The 23396-nt window shown below is 39.8% G+C and overlaps 2 pseudogenes across 1 annotated transcript; one reads left to right on the top strand and one right to left on the bottom strand.

The window, feature by feature from the left end:
- Nucleotides 1-634: 634 nt before the first annotated feature.
- LOC114194344 (poly(A)-specific ribonuclease PARN-like) lies at nt 635-14133 on the bottom strand (annotated as a pseudogene). The gene is made up of 7 exons (XR_014984162.1): nt 13748-14133; nt 13530-13660; nt 10050-10361; nt 9831-9947; nt 5515-5629; nt 5208-5423; nt 635-1325 (listed from the first exon to the last, which is right to left on the bottom strand). The product of XR_014984162.1 is annotated as a poly(A)-specific ribonuclease PARN-like (transcript).
- On the top strand, nt 8835-9634 carry LOC146884195 (secreted RxLR effector protein 161 pseudogene; annotated as a pseudogene).
- Nucleotides 14134-23396: the final 9263 nt, after the last annotated feature.

Raw genomic sequence — 23396 nt, 5'->3', positions numbered from 1 at the left:
ACGAAATTGGGTGTCGACACAATCCATACTATATATGTGTTTTTCATTTGTTGGAAAAATTCTACATAACATGATTAAAAAACTGCATACAGAATTGAAATTCATAATTATAACAAGTTTTAATTACATTTTAAATTCCAGAAATTTAGGACTATTCTGATTTTGGTTTGGAAAAAAAAAAAAGCATTTTTTTTAGTCCCTCGAAATTGAAAAATATGGTTCTAGTCTTGAAACACTAAATTTGGGGCTAAAAATAAACTTTAAACTCTCTAACTCTTAATTCCTAAATCCTAAAAAACATATTTTAGTTTCTCAAATTTAGCAATTACATACTAAACCCAAAATCTTTCCATTTTGAAGGACTAAGAAAAGGTTTTTTTTTTTTTTTTTTTAATTTGAGAGACCAAAACCAGTAAAAATATAATTAAACCTTATAACAAAACCAGACATTCTGTTTTGCTGCTCATCTAACTCCTACAATGTAACATCAGCACCAATGCCTCATAATTAAAATATGTAAATTTAGTGAAGAAAATTGTATTTGCAAGCTTGATACGTGTGATTGATGATGGAGCATCTTGCTGAATGACAAGTTCAGCATCATAAAAAAATTCATGTCCTTGCAATCAACGAAAGATAACCAACATTTGAATAATAAGATTAGAAGACAACATTAAAGATCATCCAAGTTAATTACATTGTCATTATACCAATGAATTTCAGAGGATTTTCTCTCACAATTACTCTCTTTATCACAATAAGAACTTTCCAAGGCTCTGTCAAGTGACTCCATAAGATCCATCTCCCACAAACCTAGCCTGCATATTCTGTCGAGGTCTCATAACTGGTTACCCTCAGTCCTTCTGACAACAATTCCTTTAAGTCTCCGCTCATTTCTTCACTATTCATTATGTCTAGAAATTGTTTTGATACTCCAGGTTGCCAGAAAACAACAATGGCACAACTCTTGTCCACCAATTTAACATCAAACTCTCTTGAAAAGATATTATGCCATGAACGAAGTAAACTCTTTAGCATGCCAGCAGTCATACCAAGATTGAATCCCCATAAGAAAACCAAATGTTCACAACTGATTTTTCTTGCATTATTGGTCCACACGCCAACATCCCCGGCATTAGATAAATCTTGGATTGGAGCTGACCGTGGATGGAATACATTGGTGAAGTCTGAAAGCTCTGGAGCCAAATGCTTATTGCCAGAATCAGTTACATTTGGGGAAATTTTCAATATAGAGCATAGCTTCATGAATAAATAGCCTAGTCTTAATGCATTAAGTCCATGAATCTTGCCTTCTTTTACAGTAGCTGTGTAAACCAACAAAAGAAAAAAAATAAATAAGACTTACAAGTCATCACGAAAATAAAACAAATCTTTTTATATTTTTTGTCTAAAATAATTCTTAAAGAAATAAAAAAAACATAACTCAGTCTTCTCTAAATTTAGACAAGCTAAGGGGGAATTTACTTGTACTTTTTGTTACTATTTTTATTTTTAAATAACAAAGTTGTCACCTTATTTCCATTTGTTTCCTGTGTTCAAGTATTTTACAGGAAGCAGAAAAAACAAAAAAGAAAAAGTTGTTTTCAGTGTCCCCGGCACAAATCTTTAAAATAAGCAACAAATGGGAAAAAAATGACAGTTTCATAATTAAAAAGTGAAAACAAGAAATGAAATTGAAATTGAACTTTGGATTTAGGTAGTTAGACTCCCAAAATTCCTTCGTAGGGGAAGTAATTTATGAATAAGACTAGTTAAACAGCAGATTTTGATCCAAAAAACATAAGTGAGAAGATATGTCCGGAATATTTTGCGTATTTTTCTTTTGAGTCCAAGGCAACGCATAAAAGCATAAAGCGGCTACAGTGCTCTAGCATGAAAAGTTGCAACAAATTTTTCCCACCAGCCTAATGCCACAACAGTCAACCTAATATGAAAAGGAAAATGTTTCATGTACACTTAAACTTGTTGAACACCGTTGCAATACCACTACTGACTTTTAATAATATTTTTTAAGCTGAGTTGGGTATTTTGTCATTGGTGAGTCACGGTTAATAGTTTATGAATTGAGTAAGAGATTTTCAATATATTCTCTCAAAAAGGAGAAAACTCAAAACTGTCACAAGCAGAGTGCAAAGGACAAAGTGCAAGGGTAAACATCATGGTTTACATAAGGGCCAACTATGGATGAAGAACCATTGATCTTGCCAATGAATTTCAAAACCGTCAAGTCAACAACAAAATTATGCAATGGAAACCATTAAGGGACATCTTGGAGTGAACCATTCACTGAGCAAGACGTCACCTAGAGATTTATACATTCATAAGGACTTTGGAAATAACTACATTGAACCCATCCCACGTCACATTTTATAGCTAATTTAACCAAATTTAGCAAGGTATCAACATCCAAATATTTCACAACTAATTCTTCCAACCAAGGTGTCAATCATAAAAAATAGCTTAACTGTTGAGTTTAGCTCCATTGATGCATGCTCATTTTTAGGTCAGTCAACATCATTCCAAACCTAACTACCATTTAACCAACTCCTAACATGTAACCACACTTGGCCATGACTTTAACCACTATTTTTGCCAATGAATTCCAAGGCTACCATGAAGGGATGTCTTTGAGTGGACCTTTCACAGACCAAGGCATGAGGAATTCATGACATCCATAAAGATTCTGGAACTGATAAGATCGTTCAACCCATCCCACACCATATTTAATCATATTTCTTAACAAATTTAATCAAATATTTTGCAGGCCTCTTCATTGATGAAATCAATCACAATTCCCACCAACAACATGCCAATAAAAAGTAGCTTAACCATTCAACTTAGCTGCATTGACTCAATGCCCATGTTCATTCTTAGGTCAGTCAACATCATTTACAAACCTAACTACCATTTAACCAATTAGTGACCACATGTAACCACATTTGACCATGTCTTTAACCACTGATCATAGAAAAGAATTCTAAGGTTGTTTTCCAACAAATTATGCGGTGGAAACCATGAAGGGAGTCTTGGAGTGGATCATTGACTGCACAAGGCTTGACCAAGAGATTGATGACATTCATAAGGATTGTGTAACTGATAAGTCATTAAACCCGTCCCATACCACTGTTAACTACATCTCGTAACTAATCAAACCGAATATTTTGCAGACCCTCTTTACTAATGGACTTAATCACAGTTCCCACAAGTAAGGTGTCAATCACAAAAAATATCTTAACCGTGGAGTTCAGCTCCATTGATGTAGTATCCATGATCATTCCAAGGCCAGCCAACATCATTTCCAAATCTAACCACCATTTAAACAACTCCTAACAACTCGTAACCCCTTTTGACCATGACTTTAACCACTGTTTTTTCCAATGAATTGCAAGGTTGTCACCAACAAAATTATGGAATAGAAACCGTGAAGGGATTCCATGAAGTGGACCATTCACTAGGCAGGGCATCACCAAGGGATTCTTAGCATTCATAAAGATTATGGAACTCATAAGTTTATCTAATCCATCCACACCACAATTATCCACATTTCGTAACTAATTCAAGCAAATATTTTGTAGACCCTCTTCACTGATGGAATTAATCAAAGTTCCCTCATGCAAGGTGTCAATGATAACTAATAGCTTAACCATTTACTTTACCACCATTGATTAAGTGCCCACACACATATATGGGTCAGTCAATATCACTTCCAAACCTAACTTTAACTAACTTCTGACCACATGAAACGACAATTAACCATGACTTTAACCATTGATCTTGCCAATGAATGCTGAGGTTGTCACCAACAAAATTACGTAGTGGAAACCATTAAGCTACGTCTTGGAGTGAGCTATTGATTGCATAAAGCATGACCAAGAATTGATGACATTCATAAGGACTGAGGAACTGATAAGTTCATTCAACCTATCCTAGACCACACCTAACCATATTTAGTAACTAATTTAACCAAATATTTTGTAGGCACTCTTCAGTGATGGAATCAATCAAAGTTCCTTAAGCAAGGTATCAATCATAAAAAATAGCTTCACCGTTCAGTTTAGCACCATTGATGCAATGCCCATGCTCATTCTTAGGTCAGTCAACATCATGTCCAAATCTAAATACCATTTAAGTAACTCGTGACCACAAGTAACCACATTTCAGGATGACTTTAACCACTGAGATTGGAAATGAAGTCCAAGGCTGTCACCACAAAATTATGCAGTGGAAACCACAAAGGACATCCAGGAGTGAACCATTGACTGACCAAGGGCTTGATGACATTCATAAGGATTGTGGAAATCATAAGTTTATTTAACTCATCTCACACCACAATTAACAACATTTTGTAACGAAATTAACCAAATATTTTGCAAGCCCACTTCTTGCCACAACGTCGGCATGGTCCCCTTCTAATTTCTCCTCCCACTTCGACAACGAGAGCAAGAGCTTTGACAATCATTTGCAACTTCTACACTCATTATTTCACCCTCTCATCGTTCTCACTCTACATTTTCTTCCCAATCTAACTACTTTTTTACCCTCTGCCACCTATTAAATAATGCTTTGCAAGATGTCATTTTCATTTTGCCAATGCATAAATGCCAGCTCATATCAAAATGCCGTCTATTAGTGTTGGATTGGTGTATGTACATGTGATGGTGTACTTGTATCATCTCTCATATGAAAAATAAAAGATAGAAAATAGCTTGAGTTGTATAATGTGAATTTTAGTGAAGTTCTTTCATGGTGACAGTTCTTAAAAAGTGAAAACAAGAAACAAAATACAAGTAAAAGCCCCCTAGAGCTGGTTAACTTTTTGGTCTCATTTCCTATTTTCATTTCCGTTAATTAATTATATAAATTGTCACCTTATACTTTCAATCTGTTTCTGTTTTTAAAGATTCAAACACGAAACAGAAAAAGAAGAAGTTCTTTTTAATACTTCTATTACTAATATTTGAAAACAATAAACAGATTGAAAACTAGCAGTTTTGTAATTAAAAAAGTGAAAACATAAGCAAGCCTAAGCATTCAGTTTTGTAAAGTATGAAACTTTACCTTGTTCACGAGACTTTCCACAAAATAAACTAGACAAAATGAATGAAAGTATGAAACCACGTAATAAGCATGATTTTGAATTTTGCACGAGAAGAGAAAGTTGTGAACAACAAGAAGCGGTGACTAACCTTGGTCAGGAATTTCCAAATCAACAGGTGCAAAGAAATTACTATTCAAGTAGGATATAGCACTCGGAATGTTGGTCATTTTTCTCATGGTTCCATGTTTCCTCATCAAGTAATTTATGTCAAGTACATTGGGAAAAACTGAGCGCAAAGAGCTCACAAATTCATCTACCTCTGGTGGAAGTGGTGCAATGAATTTTGAATGGATTAGAGTACAATCTGCATAAGTAAATGAGAAGTTAGTAACACGAAGAAAGTAGACCAGACAGATACTACAACTAAGTTGATAATTTTCATTCAAGAGATACACCATTAAGGCAATTGTAGCAGATAACAGGTTTCAGGGAAGCAGAAATTGAATCGGTTACCTCTCTAAATCCATGAATTTTCTTTCTTTCCTCCTCTTCAAAATTCTGAAGCTCTCTCTGCAATTAAACCATAAGTATTTCCAAAAAAGAAAGTTAGGAGGCAAGCACAAAGGGTATGTTGAAATGTAATGTTTTTTCTATTATCATGTATGGGATCCCTTCTTTAGGGTTAGGGTTAGGACTGATGACTTTTTGTATTCTGCCTATTTTTTCTTATATAAACAATGGTAAAACAGTAACAGTGATAGTTTTTCACTTTTTCATTTCTCTAAAACCTCTTCAAGTTGGTATCAAGAGCCAGAATATCTTCTCTGGTTCATCTTCACTGTTTGTCACAGCGACTGTTGTCGTCCGCCGCTTGTCCGCCGTCTTCCGCCACCGTCCACCGTCCGCCGTGCCATCCGCCGTGCCGTCCGCCGTGCCATCCGCCGTGCCATCCGCCGTGCCATCCGCCGTGCCGTCCGCCGTCGCTGCCGTGTTACTTCTGCAAAATTGAACTGGAAAAATTACTCCTCTTGGTCAGCTTCGGTGGAGTTGTGGTTTCTTTGTCAAGGCTATCATGATCATCTTGAAAAAGAGGTCTCTACTATTTCAGAAGAAGAGAAACCTAAGTGGCAGAAATTGAATTTTCAGTTGTGTGTTGTTTTATGGCAATCGGTTGAGCAAGGGGTCTTAGACATTTTGAGACCTTACAAGACATGCTTCTCTTTTTGGAAAAGGGCACAAGACATTTTTGCTAACGACATTCAACGCCTCTTTGATGCAACTCAAAGAGTAGCCTCACTCAAGCAAATCAATCATGATATGGTTTCTCATATAGGAAAGGCTAGGGCTGCAGTAGAAGAATTGAAGAATTTTTTTGTGGCTGATTCATTAGACGATATCAACAAAAAACTTGATAAGTTTTACATGGTCTTAATTTTGAGGAGCTTGCACTCGACTTTTGATCATGTGCGTGATCAAGTTTTAGCTGGTGATCAAATTCCTTCAATGGACAACTTAGTTACTAGACTTCTTCGTGTACCTACATTGGTCAAAGATGAAAGTTCAACTGATGTTTTTGAAACATCAGCAATGGTAGCACCACGAGGAAGAGGAGGAGGTCGAAGCAACCGTGGAGGACGTGGTGGTCGAAGTGGGCGTCCTCAATGCTCATATTGTAATAGAATGGGCCATACCCAAGACAAGTGTTATTCCTTACATGGTTTTCCTGATAAAGCTGCTCATGTGTCCAAGTCTGATCATTCAAAATCTAGCTTTTCTGATGAAGAGTACTAAGAATTTTTGAGGTACAAATCTGAGAAATCCAACAATCCTGGCCCATCCTCTTCAATGTCAACTGCATGCATTTCTCAATTTGTGGAAGGTTTTAGTCCATGGATTCTTGATTCAGGTGCCTCCGATCATGTCTCTGGTAACATTTTCCTCCATTTCCTCTCCCAAAATTCCTCATTTTATTACTGTTGCAAGTGGATCCAAAGTGGCATCTCAAGGAATTGGCAAAATTTCTTTATCTCCTTCACTAAATTTAAACTCTGTTTTGTACAATCCTCATTGTCCTTACAATTTAATCTCCTTGAGTCAATTGACTCGTTCCTTTAATGAAATTAAGAACCAATTTGGAAAGACAATTAAAATTCTCAGAAGTGATAATGCTAACGAATATTTTTCTACTGCGTTTTCCTCATTTTTATCTTCCCATGGAATTTTACATCAGTCAACATGTCCTCACACTCCACAACAAAATGGCATAGTTGAAAGAAAGAATAAACACCTTATCGAAACTGCACGCTCTCTAATGTTGAATACTAATGTTCCTGTTCATCATTGGGGAGATGCAGTCCTCACTGCTTGTTTTCTAATCAATAGGATGCCTTCTTCTTCTATTGAAAATAAAGTTCCTCACTCGATAATTTTTCCAAATGATCCTTTGTATCGTGTCTCTCCACGTGTGTTTGGATGTACTTGTTTTGTTCATAATGTCTCTCCAGGTCTTGATAAACTTTCTGCAAAGGCTATTAAGTGTGTCTTTTTGGGATATTCTCGCCTTCAGAAAGGGTATAAATGTTATTCTCCCTCAACCAAAAGGTATTATATGTCTGCTGATGTTACATTCTTTGAGGACACACCTTTTTTCTTGTCCTCCATGGAGGAGAGTTCATCTGTTCAACAGGTCCTTCCTTTACCATCCTGTGATCCCTTGGTTATTCCTAAAACTCAACCTCCCACTCAAAATGACAATGACATTGTTCAACCACCTCTTCTCACATATCAACGTCGCACTCCAAGGACTCCTTCCTTGCCTGAAGACCCCTGGGACTCAAATCCTTCTCCACCAGATTCTCGAATCATGGATCCTTCATCCTCTTCGTCTTCTCTTGACTCTGATCATACTTGGCCTATTGCCCTTCGAAAAGGTATTCGCTCTACTCGTAATCCACATCCTATTTATAATTTTTTGAGTTATCATCGTTTGTCTCCTCCATATTTCTCTTTTGTTTGCTCCTTGTCTACCATTAAGGTTTCTAAGAATGTTGATGAGGCACTTGGTCATCCTGGATGGCGACAAGCCATGATTGATGAAATGCAGGCACTTGAACACAGTGGGACTTGGGAACTTGTCTCTCTTCCTCCTGGTAAGAAGCCTGTGGGCTGTAGATGGGTCTATGCTATTAAGGTTGGTCCTACTAGTGTTGTAGATCGACTCAAAGCCCGTCTCGTAGCTAAGGGGTATACTCAGGTTTATGGCCTTGACTATTGTGATACTTTTTCTCCTGTGGCTAAAACCAGTCCTGTTCGTCTTTTCCTTGCTATGGTTGCCATTCGCCAATGGCCTCTGTATCAGTTGGACATTAAAAATGCCTTTCTTCATGGTGATCTGGAAGAGGAGATATACATGGAGCAACCTCCTGGGTTTGTTGCTCAGGGGGAGTCTGGGTTAGTTTGTAAGTTACATCGTTCTCTCTATGGCTTGAAGCAATCTCCTCGAGCTTGGTTTGGTAAATTTAGTCGTGTTGTGCAGAATTTTGGATTGAAACGTTGTTAAGCGGATCATTCAGTATTTTATGGTCATACTTCTCCTAACAAATGTGTTTATCTTATGGTTTATGTTGATGATATTGTTATCACAGGAAATGATATGACTACAATTGCTTAATTGAAGAACCATTTGTTTAGCCACTTTCAGACCAAAGACCTGGGTCGTCTTAAATATTTCCTTGGTATTGAAGTGGCACAATCAAAAGAATGTGTCATCATTGCACAGAGAAAATATGCTCTTGATATTTTGGAGGAAACAGGCCTGACAAATTGCAAGCCCATTGATAGCCCTATGGACTCAAATCAAAAGTTAACAAGAGATCAAGGTGAACTTTTCTCAAATCCAGAGAGATATAGAAGGTTGGTTGGAAAACTCATCTACCTTACTATAACAAGATCTGATCTTTCTTATCCAGTGGGAGTTTTAAGTCAATTTATGCAAAATCCCCACATTGATCATTGGAATGTTGTGATTCGCATTCTCAGATATGTAAAAGGGAACCCAGGACAAGGATTTTTGTATGAGAACAAGGGAAGTACTCAAGTTGTAGCGTATTGTGATGCAGATTGGGCTGGTTGTCCAATTGATAGAAGATCTACCACAGGATATTGTGTATTCCTTGGAGGGAACCTTGTTTCTTGGAAAAGTAAAAACAAAGTGTTGTTGCTCGATCTAGTGTAGAGGCAGAATATCGATCTATGGCTCTAGCTACATGTGAACTAGTGTGGATTAAACAACTCCTTCAAGAGTTGAAATTTTGTGAAAATGAGCAGATGAAGTTATGTTGTGACAATCAAGCAGCCCTTCACATTGCCTCCAATCCGGTGTTTCATGAGAGAACAAAGCATATAGAAATTGATTGTCATTTTGTTAGAGAGAAATTACTATCCAAGGATCTTGTTACTAAGTTTGTCGGCTCTAATGAACAACTTGCAGACATTCTAACTAAATCTTTAAGAGAGCCTAGAATTCAATTTATATGTTCCAAGCTTGGAGCATATGATCTATATGCTCCAGCTTGAGGGAGAGTGTTGAAATGTAATGTTTTTTTTATTATCATGTATGGGATCCCTTCTTTAGGATTAGGGTTAGGACTGATGACTCTTTATATTCTGCCTATTTTTTCTTATATAAACAATGGTAAAACAGTAACAGTGATAGTTTTTCACTGTTTCATTTCTCTAAAACCTCTTCAAGTGGGTAGATATTTCTCATTACCTCCAATGATTCCTTATCTTCTTTTGAATTTACCAGAACAATTCGTATTGCATGTATGGTCCCACTCTTTGTAGGGATCAGCAAAGGAAGAAGATCATCTGAGTGGTCTAACAACATCTACAAGTAAACAGCCAAGAAACAGAAAAGAAAACAGATAGTGAGGTGATCATATTTGTATTATTCAGATTAGAACAATTAAAACTTTTTGGTTCACTAAACCTCAAGAACTAGCTGCACTTGACGTTCACTGCATACATCTATGGTCATGCAAGGTCTTGATCTGAACTGTTCACCTCCCAGGACAATATTCCTAAGGAAGTTGATAAGTTCTTCTGCATAAAATGAGTTTAAGAAAAAAATGAGTTTCACATGTCTTTCTCCAATGTTTAATCCGTGATCTAATCCTCTCAACAAAAACTGTGTCCGCAACAGTAGGTGATGAAGAAGATTTCACCACTGGAAGAGAAGAGAGAGCAGTTCCAAGACGAACTTTAGCTGCTGACTCTTGAGCTCTAGATAGATATGATATGCCTGTCATACAAATAAAAACTAACAGGTTATTAAAAGAGAGCAACCTAGTGCAGGTGGCACTGGCCAACGGAAAATGAGGTGCAGGGAATGTAAATTACTCAGTCTTAGCCCCACAAGAGGAATTGAATCCATGACCTCTAAGCAACACAGAAGCAAGTTTATCCAAGCTAAAGGCTCATTCTCGGTCATAGGTCACCAGGATATCAAAATAAGGGATTCAGATTCTCCACAGAAAGAGATTTTGACACACTTCAACAGTCAGTCAATTGCAAACTTTCAATGAAGTATGAAGATCAAATAGCTTATTTTATCTAGTGATAAAAACCTTGTGCACATCCAATATATGACCTGTCTGTCCGATGTCCTTGCAACAGTGGTCATCATGCTTATGTGAAAATCAAAATGCTTGGAATCCTGATCCCTAAATAAGTAACAGAACAATAAATCCTCAGTTTACATGTCATAGCATAACCTTTCTTTCCACATTTACCACATTAGAAGAGTCCCTAAACAGATTATACATTCCAGTGTACAGTTGAAGGGACCATCTCTTCAGGCGAGCAACAATCACCATGACCGAAACCCTACTTCATATTTAGGACGGAAAAAAACTCTTTCTATCTTTTTCCCATTCAGGAATATTTCCTCATGTGCTTACGCTGCTTTCCAATCAAAGTTGAGTTTCCCCTCAGTAGTTCATAAATAAATACTAGCATTAAAAGTCAACAGATAAGTAAATATTTAGATTAAAGTTTGCAAACTTAAGTTTGCATGGATTTCTCTTGCAAACCAATTTTGCAAAATCAGCATCCGTTTTGTGCTTTCAACTGAAAAATAGTTTTAGGTCAAATATAAATGTGCAACAGAATACTAACAACACACTCTCTAACACTCTTTTACCTACGTTTCTTAGAGCTAAAGTGGGAGGAGAGGAAGGAAAGCAGGTGAAGGGAGGAAGTTGTAGTTTGGTTGGAAGAATTCTAACCGTCTTCTTTTCATGCAAAATTCCAAAGAAGAAACATGAGGAATTGGCCATGAGTATAAAGTTCTTTTGAAAATCATAATCGACTATGGACACCCATAATCACATATGGGTCTAGTTTTTACTATTTTGTTCTTTTTATTATTATAATAAAATAAATAATTAAAAAATAGTATCAATAGTAATAAATAAAATCATTTATAATAACTAAAATATATTTTCTTTCTATCCGAACAACATTTTTTTTCCATTCATTTCTCATCTATCGATTTTTCACTTCCTCTATTTCTTACCTCTACCAAAATGAGCATTAAACATACCCTCTATTATCGGCTGAAATATACTGGAACTACAAATTCTAATGGGTCCAACATATAATGACTCCATCTCCTGGTTTTGTAGTTTCCAATACATTTTAATCAATGGTAAAGTGTGTTAAAAGGATGTCACCAGCATTCCTCAAATTTGCAAGTGTTACTACAACAGAAAACAAGCATGCCATGAAACTGGGGGTTTACAAAACAAACTAAGTTTTAAGATTCCAAACACTGGACCAAACATGAGATATGTTTAAACAAACTTCTCCCAAAGAAAATTTCTACAAATTAGCTTAACCTTGTGTTTGGATGAAACATTTTAACAATGCTTAGAAATTGAAATGCTTTGCATTTGAATTTCTTGCAATTAAATTCCATTCATTTTTTAAATAATTTGTTTGGATAAGGAAATTAAAATACCTTACATTTCAATTTCTTGTTTGGAAAAAAAATTTGAATTTATTGTGAGATCAAATTTAATTTTAACAATATTTATTTTAAACTTAATTATGTTTTGAGTTCATGATAAATTTGGAAACCCGACGATCAAGAAGGGCCCGACGACACGGACGGGTCCGACGACCCGGACGGGCCCCACGACCTAGATGGACCGACGACCTGGACAGGTCCGACGACTCATACGAGCCTTCCAAACCGTCGGGCTCGTCTGGGTCGTCGGGCTCGTCCGGATAGTTTGACCTGTCCGAGTCATCGAGCCCGTCTGTGTCGTTGGGACCGTCCATTTCATCGGGTCCGTCTAGATCGTCGGGCTTGACGTGTTGGAAGGGTCCGTCCGAGTTGTCGAACCCATCTAGGTCGTCGAACCTGTCCAGGTTGTCGAGCCCGTCCGGGTCGTCGGATCCGAAGGTTTGGAAGGGCCCGTTCGGGTTGTCAAGCAATCCGTGTCGTAGAACCCGTCCGAGTCGTCAGGCCCATCTAGATCGTCGGGCCCGTTCGGGTCGTCGGAGCCGTCTGGATTGTCGGGCCCGTCAGATCATTGGTCTTGTCCGGATAGTCTGCCACGTCCGAGTCATCGGGCTATTCTAGGTCGTCAGGCTCATTCTGGTCGTAAGGCTCGTTTGGGTCGTCGGGCCCGTCCGGGTCGACGGACGGGCCTTTCCGGATTGACGAACGGGCCCGTCTGGATCATCGAGCCCATTCAGGTCGTCGGACCCGTCTGGGTTGTCGGGCTCATCTGGGTTGTCGGGCTCATCTGGGTCGTCGGGCCCATTTTGGTCGTCAGACCCGTCTGAATCGTCGAGCCCATTCGGGTCGTTGGACCCGTCTGGATCGTCGGGCCCATCTGGGTCGTCGGACTCGTCTGGATCGTCGAACCCATTTGGGTCGTCGAACCCGTTTGAATCGTTGGCTCCGTTTGTGTCATAGGACCTACCAAAGAGTCTACAATGTGAGGTTGAGTGAGAAGAATTTCAAATTCCACCTATTTTAAGGGGTATTTGAATTTCTACTAATTTAGCTAATTGAAATCCCTCAAAAAAATGCTTACATTTGAAATACTTTTTAATTTTTGTATCCAAACAAAACATTTCATTGCAAAAAAATCTAAATTCTTCAAATAAAAATGAATTACTTCATTAAAATATTCTATCCAAACACACTCTAAGCATTTTAGAATACGGAGGAACTAGTCTCAATTTTTTCTTCTACCACTATTCTTTCCCAGAAGTGCTGAAAATTTTCTAGCCCAAATCATATTTGATCCGTAGAACAGCACCAGAAGCACTCAGGGAAGATGTTCTAGGTTTTGTGCTAATTTTAAACCATCAAGCAAAAGGAATTGAATTTACCCACTTAGCGCGCCCAAAACGAGAACAAGAACCAGAACACACAAAAGCAACAAAAGCTCACCATTATAAACGCAAGCATTGAAATCAAAGCCCCGGCGAGCCATGGAGGCGAGAAACGATGTCTGGCACGAAAAGCTGTAAGCAGGCATCCCCATTTTCAATTCGTCTCTCGGAAACAGCACGAAATTATAACTGCAAATTTTCAACATTATCTTCAAAACAAATCGAGACTCAGTATTTTCCAAAAACGAAAAAGCAGCGAAGGTGTCGGGAACTGACGGGTGAGCGAGGAGTTTGTCGGAGCTGGAGACGGAGAAGGGGCACACAGCAAAGTGGAGGAGCTGGAAGCGGTGGGCGGCGCGGCGGGCCTTGTAGTAGGCGGTCTGGGCGGTGTCGAAAGGTAGAGGGCGAAGCCAGGACGGCGGCGACGGAGAGCTGGTCCTCCATGGATACGGCTACATAGTCGGAGGAAGAGATGTGAGTCTTTAGCTCTTGCAGGGTCTCTTCGAAGATGGAAGCTGTTACCTGCTTCACCCTCCATTTCGAGGAGGACGTGCAGAGGAAACGACGCTGCAACTGAAACACCGAAGCCATGAAAACGACAGCGTTTCTGATTCGGGTTTTTTCCTCTAGGACCCGCGCATTACCACAATAGTTATTTGTGTTTAAGAAAACTCAATTTGGACTATACTTGAAAAACACCATCAATATTATTTATGTATAGAAATAAAACAAAGAATATTGTTGAGAGATAAAACCTATTTTCCTAATGCAAGTCATTCAACTACAAAAAAAATTTTTTTGTTGTTTAAGACCTTAAGAATAGGATAACTTATAAGTTCATTGTAAGGTCCATTAAAATTCTTATTCTTTTCTGTCCTAAATTAAAAGGGTTGCCCCATGTGGGTTAGGTCTAAGGGCTGAGCCAAAGGGGAACCAGACCCCTAAGTCTTCCCTAACACATCACTCTTTTCTCATCTCAGAAAAACAGCCGCTTTGCCTTTTCTTTCCCTAAAACAGAACATCTGCTAGGGTTCCGCTCTTTGGCCTCTTCAAGTGAACTCCAACCAGATCTCCACTTCACGTAAGTCTGTTCCAACTCATACTTTGTCTCCATTTAGTTCTTTCTTCGTGGTTCCAACTAGGGTTTGTCTTGGTAAGCTCGTTTTGAACTGGTTTCACTGTTTTCCAGCTCTCGAAGTTACTGCTTGAGCTATTGTTCGTCACGGTTCGGGTGTCAAAGCCTTTTAGCCAACACTTCTAGGTAAGGGAAGTTAGGGTTTGCGTCTTAAGCTTTATTGATAAGTTTTATGCCCATTTTCGTGATCTTGAATGCATGATTGAAGTTATGGTGTTGTGAATATGTACTGTGTGTTTGGTGCGATTAAAATGTTTGATCTGTGCGTGCGTGAACAGTGGAGGGTCCTGCTTTTCTCGCCCAAGCGACCTGTCTCGCCTAAGCGAGATTAGCAGCACTTGCCCATTTTTGCCTGCGCGAGCTGTCGCTCAAGCGATGAGCTCCAGCTTTAAGCAAGAGCACGTCTCGCCTAAGCGAGAGTGTGTGACAGCGCCACTGTTCCTCTTTTCGAGCCCTCGCCTAGGCGAAGGGAGCTTGCCTGAGCGAGAGACTCTCTCGCTTGAGCGAGACTTCTCTGCCTGAGCGAGGGGCTGGGCGAGAATGCACCAGGTTCTATTTTCTCTCTTGTTCTGGTATGATTATTATATTGTTGGGTGATTTGGTTTGTTTAAAACATGAGAGGCATGATGTGTATGTATGGGATTGGTTCATGGATTTAATATGATGAGTTGGTTATGGAGTTGATATGAAATATGGAGGGATTGATGGATAATAAATGATGACCCTTGACATGGTATTGTTATGAGAAATAATTCTATATTCATAGTTTGGGAATGATGTGTTGGTATGAATTTCACATGTGATTCAAATGAGGATGCATTGTAAAGGTGGGCATGAGACTTATATATGCATGCTAAATATTTCTTGTTTGATTATGATTGGTTTGTGGTCAGTGCGTAAATCCTTGAAATCTGTAGGTGAGATTTCAGGGTCGTGCTTCAGTGGTTAGGACGTAATTCCATGGCCCCTATTAGTCGTTGTCCATGGTGGTGCCCCATCTATATGGTCTGGTAAGGATTCAAGGTAAGGTTGCATCTTGATACTCTAAGGAGTCAGTTAGTCTCACTTAGAGCGGATTGACTCTTGTGGTGAGAGTAGCAGGAGACCTGAAACTCATTAAGGGCTAACCTTGTGTGGGGGGATTGATTCATTGTAACACTTGTAACACATAGCTCAGGGGTGAGCAGAGGTATCCACCAAAAGTGCAAGCATCCGTTGAATCCGACCAGATTATATGTATCCGGATGAGTCGAGTTAGAGTCTAGTGTATTGTTTGAGAAGTCGGAACATGTTTGGATGATATATAAAATGCTTGGATTGTGTAGTGGCATGTGACTACTTGATGAACTGTTTTACTCTAGCTTACCCTATTTGTTTGTCTGGTTGTCTTGTAGGTGGCTCTTCTCTTTTGTGATGATCATCAATTTATTGATGTGAGCATATGCGAGAGGTCTTCACGGTCAACAGGGGAACGGTGACTCAGCTGCTTAGCCCGCCTTGGTTGGATCCTGCTTAGTGGACTTTCTTTTAGGGCCACGGCCCATGTATTGACTGTCCTTTAAATTTCCTTTTATCGCTATTAAACTTTTCTGTATCTGGTTAGTTTGGCATTGTTGTATGCATGGCATATTTGTTAAACTATACTATACTATAGTTAATTATATTATATTAAATAAAACTATTTATAGAATTAATTGAACTGAATTATAAAACAGTTTAGTTTTGAAAAACTAAACTCTTATTAAGTTAACTAAGTTAACTATTAAACTATAGTAAATAGACTTTTGATATGAAAGAAAAGACTAAGAAAGTAAAGTACCAACAAATAAAATATTGGTTTTCTATTTTACGCTTTTCTTTTTCACATTGAAATATTTTTTTTATCCTGTTTTAATTTTTTTTCTATACTATTCATAATTAATTATTAAAAAAAATTATAAATTTATGTAAGATCTTATTTTTTATTTTGAATGAATTTTATTATGTAATATTATTTTTATATTATAATTTTACAAAAGTTGTTTTCAACAGTTAAGTTGTGTCACAATTAACATTTTTATAATTTTTTTTGTTTATATTAAAGTTTTCCATAACTGTAATTAAAATATTAAAATTAATATAATAAATATAAATATTTGTATTAATGTTTTTTTTTATATTTTAAAATTTTATATAATATTACTTTTTAGTTTTATGATGTTTATTATGTTGCGTCAAATTTTTTAAAAAGATTTATTTTAGAAAATTATCAAAATTAATATCTTTTTTTAACAGTTGTATTCATTAATATTTATGTGAAAAATGTTCTATAAAATTTATGAAGATCTAAAATATATTTCGTGAAATACCGAACCAATAAATTTTATATTTTTTAAGAATTTTTTAAAATAAATATTCTTTAAGAAAGTTGACGCCACATGATAAATATTTTAAAACTAAAAAATAATATTACATAAGATTTTAAAATAAAAAATACGTTAGTACCAATGTTTATATTTATTATACTAATTTTAATATTTAAGTTACGAAAAACTTTACTCTAAATAAAAAATTATAAAAATGTTAGCTGTCACAAAATTAAATTTTTAAAAACAACTTTTGTAAAATCATAACATAAAAATAACATTTGTTCCTGTAGAGAACAAACAAGATGAGTTAGGCACAAACGTCACCTTACCATGTAGTCCGCTATCTCCTCAGTTGGTCTTTTCCCGGTTGATACATGTCGGTTTGGACCTAGAAGGGGTTACCTGCAGAAGGGACTCTGAAGCTCAAGTAAGTCAAAACTCTCAAAAAGGTCAAATCTGTGATTAATGAATGCGTACCTTTAATTACTGGGGTCCACATGTATTTATAGAGCATTAATTGTATCTGGTTATGCCATGGGCCGGGCCATGGATTGGGCTGTAAGTGGGCCTGGGCCCTAGCCTAGGCCCTTAGGACCTGTTGAACACGGGGGCTTCAATTTGACTAAGTATATTAGAGTAGTCGGCCTAGGCTTTAATCTTATTGGGTCTGCTAGAGTAGTTGGTCTAGGCCGGCTACTTATCTTGACAGCTTATGTTGGTTATATGAGGTGTAGGTTGTTCCTCTAGATGTTTAGGTTAGAACTGGTAAAACTTAGGCTAACTCGGCCTAGGCTAAATACTTGACTGCCTTGGTATATGTATTGCTTACTTATTTGGTCGAGTTTGGCTAGGTGTGGTACACTAGTCCCCCAGCCTTGTTCGATATGAGTTGTCGGTCAAGGGTGATATGTGTTGGTATGCTAGCGAAACTGGCTAGGTGTGATACACCAGTCCCCCAGCCTTTAAGTGTGATGAACAGTGTTAAGGCTAAAAAGTGGTAATCATCTGAAGGTAGGTGAAGGGGTGTCAGGGGTCAAATCAGGAAGTTCTGGCGTCGTAGTTTTTAAGAGTCATGTATCTCGCAATGATGGTGTTGATTGGTATGGGCTGTTGTTTTGGCGGGAAGGGGTTTTCGTTGCATGAGGTTCTGGCCTATAAATATAGGTTTCAAAACAAGTGAGGGGTTACTTGGTTCATTTGCGAGAGTTTTGAATTCAGAGGTCTTGTGTGCATTATACTGTCTGACTAGTTCCCAATTTCAACCGACATCTTCCCGTAAACACGAAAACAGGTATGTCTAGTAGCGATAGTATATCGTTATCCACATCTAGTAGTGAGAGTACAGGGTCGGAGAGAAGTAGGGGTAGGCAATTTGACGAAGAGGGTACAAGTTTTGGAGGCATGGTAAGTGGGATTCCAATGGAGACGGTGAGGGAGGTTCGAGAAGATCCCCCTGAGGAGTTGGCCGAAAGTAACTGGCCGGCTAAAGGCGGTTATAGGTGGGTGGCTGTCGACGTCCGCAACCAATCATCTTTGTTCCGGTGGTCTCGCCTATTGAAGTCCTGGTTAAACTGCACGCCTGTCATCTCAAAGGGTGTAAGTAGGGATATCGTTTCCCTGAAGAGAGTTAGCGCCATTGACCGAGTATGTCATGGGCAGGAGGGGGCTACAGAGAAGTTTTACTACATGTACATGTGTCATTTTTCTCAACTACATGTGCGGCTACCGTTAGACAGTTTTACTATGGGTGTATTGCGCGCACTGAATGTGGCACCTACACAGTTGCATCCGAATAGTTGGACCTACTTGCAAGCCTTTCGCATCTTGTGCCAGTCTTTATACTTGGAGCCTTCTCCTTATGCTTATTTGTACTTCTACGACACCAGACCCCGTCGGCCGACTACTTGGCTGTCTTTGATAAGTCGTCCTAGTATCAGCAGACTGGACGCGTTTTCCCAGTCTTTCAAGCATTTCAAAGACGGATACTTCAAGGTTGTTGTTAAAGAAAAAGGTAAAGCTCACTTTTTGAACGCAGATGGGAGTACCAAATTCTCATTTAGTTGGACGGGTAACCCTTCTCGGTATAAGGATATGGGGATGGATGAGTTATCGGCGGGTGATAAGGAGGTGGTGGAGATCTTGTTGAAGTTTGTTGATAAGTTGCCCACTAAGGGCTTAGTTAGAGTTTATAATTCGGTGCATCCGATAATAGATATTGAAGGTATCTGTTTATTACTTAAACTGTGTTAATGATTCTAAGTTGTTTTAATCCGAGTTAATATATTATTGTAGGGCACATGGCGCAATCGGGAAAGAAAAACTTGGCACTTTTCCAATCGCTAAGGAAGGAGATGGCCGCTAAGGCCAAAGCAGTTGGGAAGACTGATGTTCCCAACCTACAAGAGTCTGTGGTGGAACTGCATGTACACGGCGGGACGAAGAGGAAGGCTGAGTTGCCGTCTCGACATGGCAAGGGGAAAGACGTGAAGAAAGTGAGGGCGGTCTTGCTCGGGACGGGGTCGGCCAATGGAGCGGGGTCGGCTAGTGGGGAGAAGGGACCAGAATCTGGTTTAATCGAATTGCCGAAAATATCTGTGAGGAAGGATATTGCAATCACCTTCCCAGATACCATTGTAAACTCCATTGACGGCATGGATGCAGACCATATTGTGAGGACGATGGTGGAGTTTGGAAGTAAGGCCTTAATATTGAGCCGGCGTGTGGGGTCTTTATATAAGAGGGAGGTGAAGGAGGGGGTCAGGAGAGGGTAGAGGAGTTGCAGGGGAAGGTTGACAAGCTTGAGGAGGAGAAGGCTGCGTTGGAGAAGGCGAAGGAGAGTTGGGAAGCAGAGAGGAAAAGATTGATAACGTGGAGGGTTCGCTGTTTGGATTCAGAGGAAAGACTGAACAAGAAAATAAGGGAGTGGGAGGAAGATTATGAAGAACTGAAGGATAAGTATGATGGTGCCGTGGGAGAGCTTGACGACTTGAAGAATAGTATTATACAGGAACATATCAATGGTTTTGAGAAGGGACTGCGTCACGCAGCTTTTTTCCATCAGGATGTCGACGTAACGGATTCAAGGTTCAATGTGAATAAGGACATTATTGACGGGAAGTTGGTCCAGGAGGACGAGGACAGTGCGAATGAGGAGACGGAGGAGAAGGCGGCGGAGGAGAAGAAGGCGGGCGATCCCGATGAGGCACATGTCGCAGCAGACTAGGATTTTGGTCTTAATTGATTCAAGAATATTATTTGAGCCTATGTCTGTAATATTTGGTACATTTAGCTACATTGGTACATTATTGCACTTGTGTTTAAATGCGATTAAGATTGTGTATGTTATTATGTATGTTGTGTTTTAATGATATGTGGTGTATGTGTGATATGATCGACTGTATGTTAAGGGTGTTCGACCCAGGCCGTTTACTTGTGGTAAGGGTGGGGAACTTGAACGAATGAAGCACAAGTTAAGGGTGTTTGACCCAGGCCGCTTACTTGTGGTAAGGGTGAGGAACTTAAACGAATTAAGCACAAGTTAGGGGTGTTCGACCCAGGCCGCTTACTTGTGGTAAGGGTGGGGAACTTAAACGAATTAAGCACAAGTTAGGGGTGTTCGACCCAGGCCGCTTACTTGTGGTAAGGGTGGAGAACTTAAACGAATTAAGCACAAGTTAGGGGTGTTCGACCCAGGCCGCTTACTTGTGGTAAGGGTGGGGAACTTAAGCGAATTAAGCACAAGTTAAGGGTGTTCGACCCAGGCCGCTTACTTGTGGTAAGGGTGTGGAACTTGAACGAATGAAGCGCAAGTTAGGGGTGTTCGACCAGGCCGCTTACTTGTGGTAAGGGTGGGGAATTTAAACTAATTAAGCGCAAGTTAAGGGTGTTCGACCCAGGCCGCTTACTTGTGGTAAGGGTGGGGAACTTAAACGAATTAAGCAGTAAAAAACGTAGAAAAGTTGTATAGTTGAGAACCCTTCATTTTATTTATTGAACAGGGGTGCCTCGTTAAAACCTCCCTGGCCAAAACCCTCCTTAGGAAAAAAAGACCGGGCGAGGAAAAAGAGTACACCAGGGTTACAAGTGTTCGGCTTAGGTAGCATACATTTAACTGAAATAGAATTTGAGGTGTGATACATTCCAAGTGTTGGGAATCTCTTCCCCAGATAAGTGTTACAAGCGATAAGCTCCTCCTCCTACATCTTCGCGTATGCGGTACGGGCCGTCCCAATTGGCGGAGAACTTGCCATCCTTCTTTCTAGCACTGCTGGCCATTCTCCATACTAAGTCCCCGATGGCGAATGATCGTGGACATAGGTTTACGTTATATTTTCTGGCAGCTCGTTGTTTTGCAGCTAAATTGCGTATCTGAGCTTTTTCTCTGAGTTCGGGTAGAAGGTCGAGATGTATGGCCATGTTTTGGTGGTTGTGGGTTGGGTCATATAGTTCTCAAGGTAGGGATGGTTCGCCGATTTCAACTGGTATCATGGCGTTTGCGCCGTAAACTATGCTGAATGGGAATTTGTTTGTTGATGATTGAGGGGTGCACCTGTAAGCCCATAGCACTTCTACTAACTTTTCGGGGCATCGGCCTTTGGCGGTATCTAATCTTTTGCACAGCTCCACGAGAATAACTTTATTTGTGGCTTCTGCTTGTCCATTGGTTTGTGGATGTTCTACAAAACTTGTGATGTGCGTGATGCCTAGGCCAATGTAGAACTTGGCTAGCTCTTTGTCAATAAATTGTCGGCCATTGTTTGTGATGATGGTATGTGGAACACCATATCTGCATATAATATCCTTCCAAACAAATTGTTGAACTTGTTGGGCCGTGATGGTAGCTAGCGGTTTGGCTTCTATCCATTTGGTGAAGTAATCGACGGCTACAATTAGGAATTTCACTTGGCCTTTGCCGGGTGAAAAGGGGCCGAGAATGTTCATTCCCCACTTAGCGAATGGCCATGGGGATAGTATGTGGTGTAGTTGTTCTTGTTTTTGGTGAATAAGGTTGCCATGTTTCTGACATGGTTTGCACTTTCTGACATAATCCTGGCAGTCTGCTTTTATGGTCGGCCAGAAATATCCGGCTCTAAGAACTCTGGTAGCCATGGTGCGTGCGCCGGAATGATAGCCACAAATGCCTTCGTGTAGCTCTTTATTAATATATTGTGCTTGTTCTGCCGTGACACACTTGAGAAGGGGTTGGCCGTATCCGCGTTTATAGAGGTCCTCGCCTATCATGGTGTACATGGCGGCCTTAGCCAGCCAAGTTTTGTCCGCATCTTGAGGGGGGTTGCCGGTTTTGAGGTACTGGACATAGGGGGTGGTCCAGTTATGGTTTTGGGAGGGGGTGACGTTGTCAACTGGGGCGTAGGTTAAGCTTTGACAAGTGTGTGTGATGGAGGGCGTAGATAGTGTTTGTTGTAATAACGATCGGTGACGGTTTTTTAACTTGGTGCTGGCTAATTTGGAGAGGATATCGGCTCTGATGTTGTCGGTCCTTCGGATGTGTTCGATGCGGACTTGTTCGAAGGCGGATTGAATGACTGCACGAACCAGATGGTAGTATTGTAGAAGGATGGGGTCTTTGATCTGGAACTCGTCATTTAGATGGCCTACAGTGAACTTGGAATCGATTTTGCACGTTAATTTCTTGACACCTACCTCGCGGGTCAGGGAGAGGCCGGCGAGGATTGCTTCGTAATCGGCTTGGTTATTTGACGTTTTGAAGGCGAAGTGAAGGGATTTTTCAATGAGGATGTCGTTGGGGCCTTCTAAGACGATGCCAGCGCCGGTACCTCTTGGATTTGAGGAACCATCTACATGAAGCATCCACTGGTCCTCTGTGGGTGTATGCTGGAGGTCGTTGACGAAGTCTAGGAGGCACTGGGCTTTGATGGGGCCATGGGGTTCATAGCGGATGTTGAATTCTGACAGTTCGACAACCCATGATGACATGCGTCCGGCTAGATCTGGCTTTTCTAATATCTTTTGGATTGGGTAGTCAATTTTAACGGTTATGCTGTGGTTTTGGAAATATGGGCGTAGGTGACGTGCTGCGTGGACCAAAGATAGGGCCAACTTCTCTACCATTTGATATCTGGTTTCAGGGTCTTGCAACGTTCTGCTCACAAAATACACAGGATGCTGCGTGCCTTCTATTTCTTGGACAAGCGCGGCGCTGACGGTGTAGTCGGTGGTTGTGATGTATACGAGTAGGGGTTAATGGGTGTCCGGCTTGTGGAGGATAGGTGGGGAGGTTAGGGTTGTTTTGAGTTTTGGGAAGATTTGTTTACAATCATCAGTCCACGTGAAGCGGGAGGAGTTTTTTAAGAGTTGGACTATGGGTTGGGTTTGTTCGGCTAGTTTGGGTAGGAAGCGGGAAATGGCTGTGAGACGGCCTATAAGGCGTTGGACCTCCTTAATAGTAGTGGGGCTGCGC

This window comes from Vigna unguiculata, chromosome 8 (genome assembly GCF_037176805.1).
Source record: "Vigna unguiculata cultivar grain cowpea cultivar isolate G323 ecotype 2 chromosome 8, ASM3717680v1, whole genome shotgun sequence".
Taxonomy (NCBI): domain Eukaryota; kingdom Viridiplantae; phylum Streptophyta; class Magnoliopsida; order Fabales; family Fabaceae; genus Vigna; species Vigna unguiculata.
This window is presented reverse-complemented; position numbering and strand designations above follow the sequence as displayed.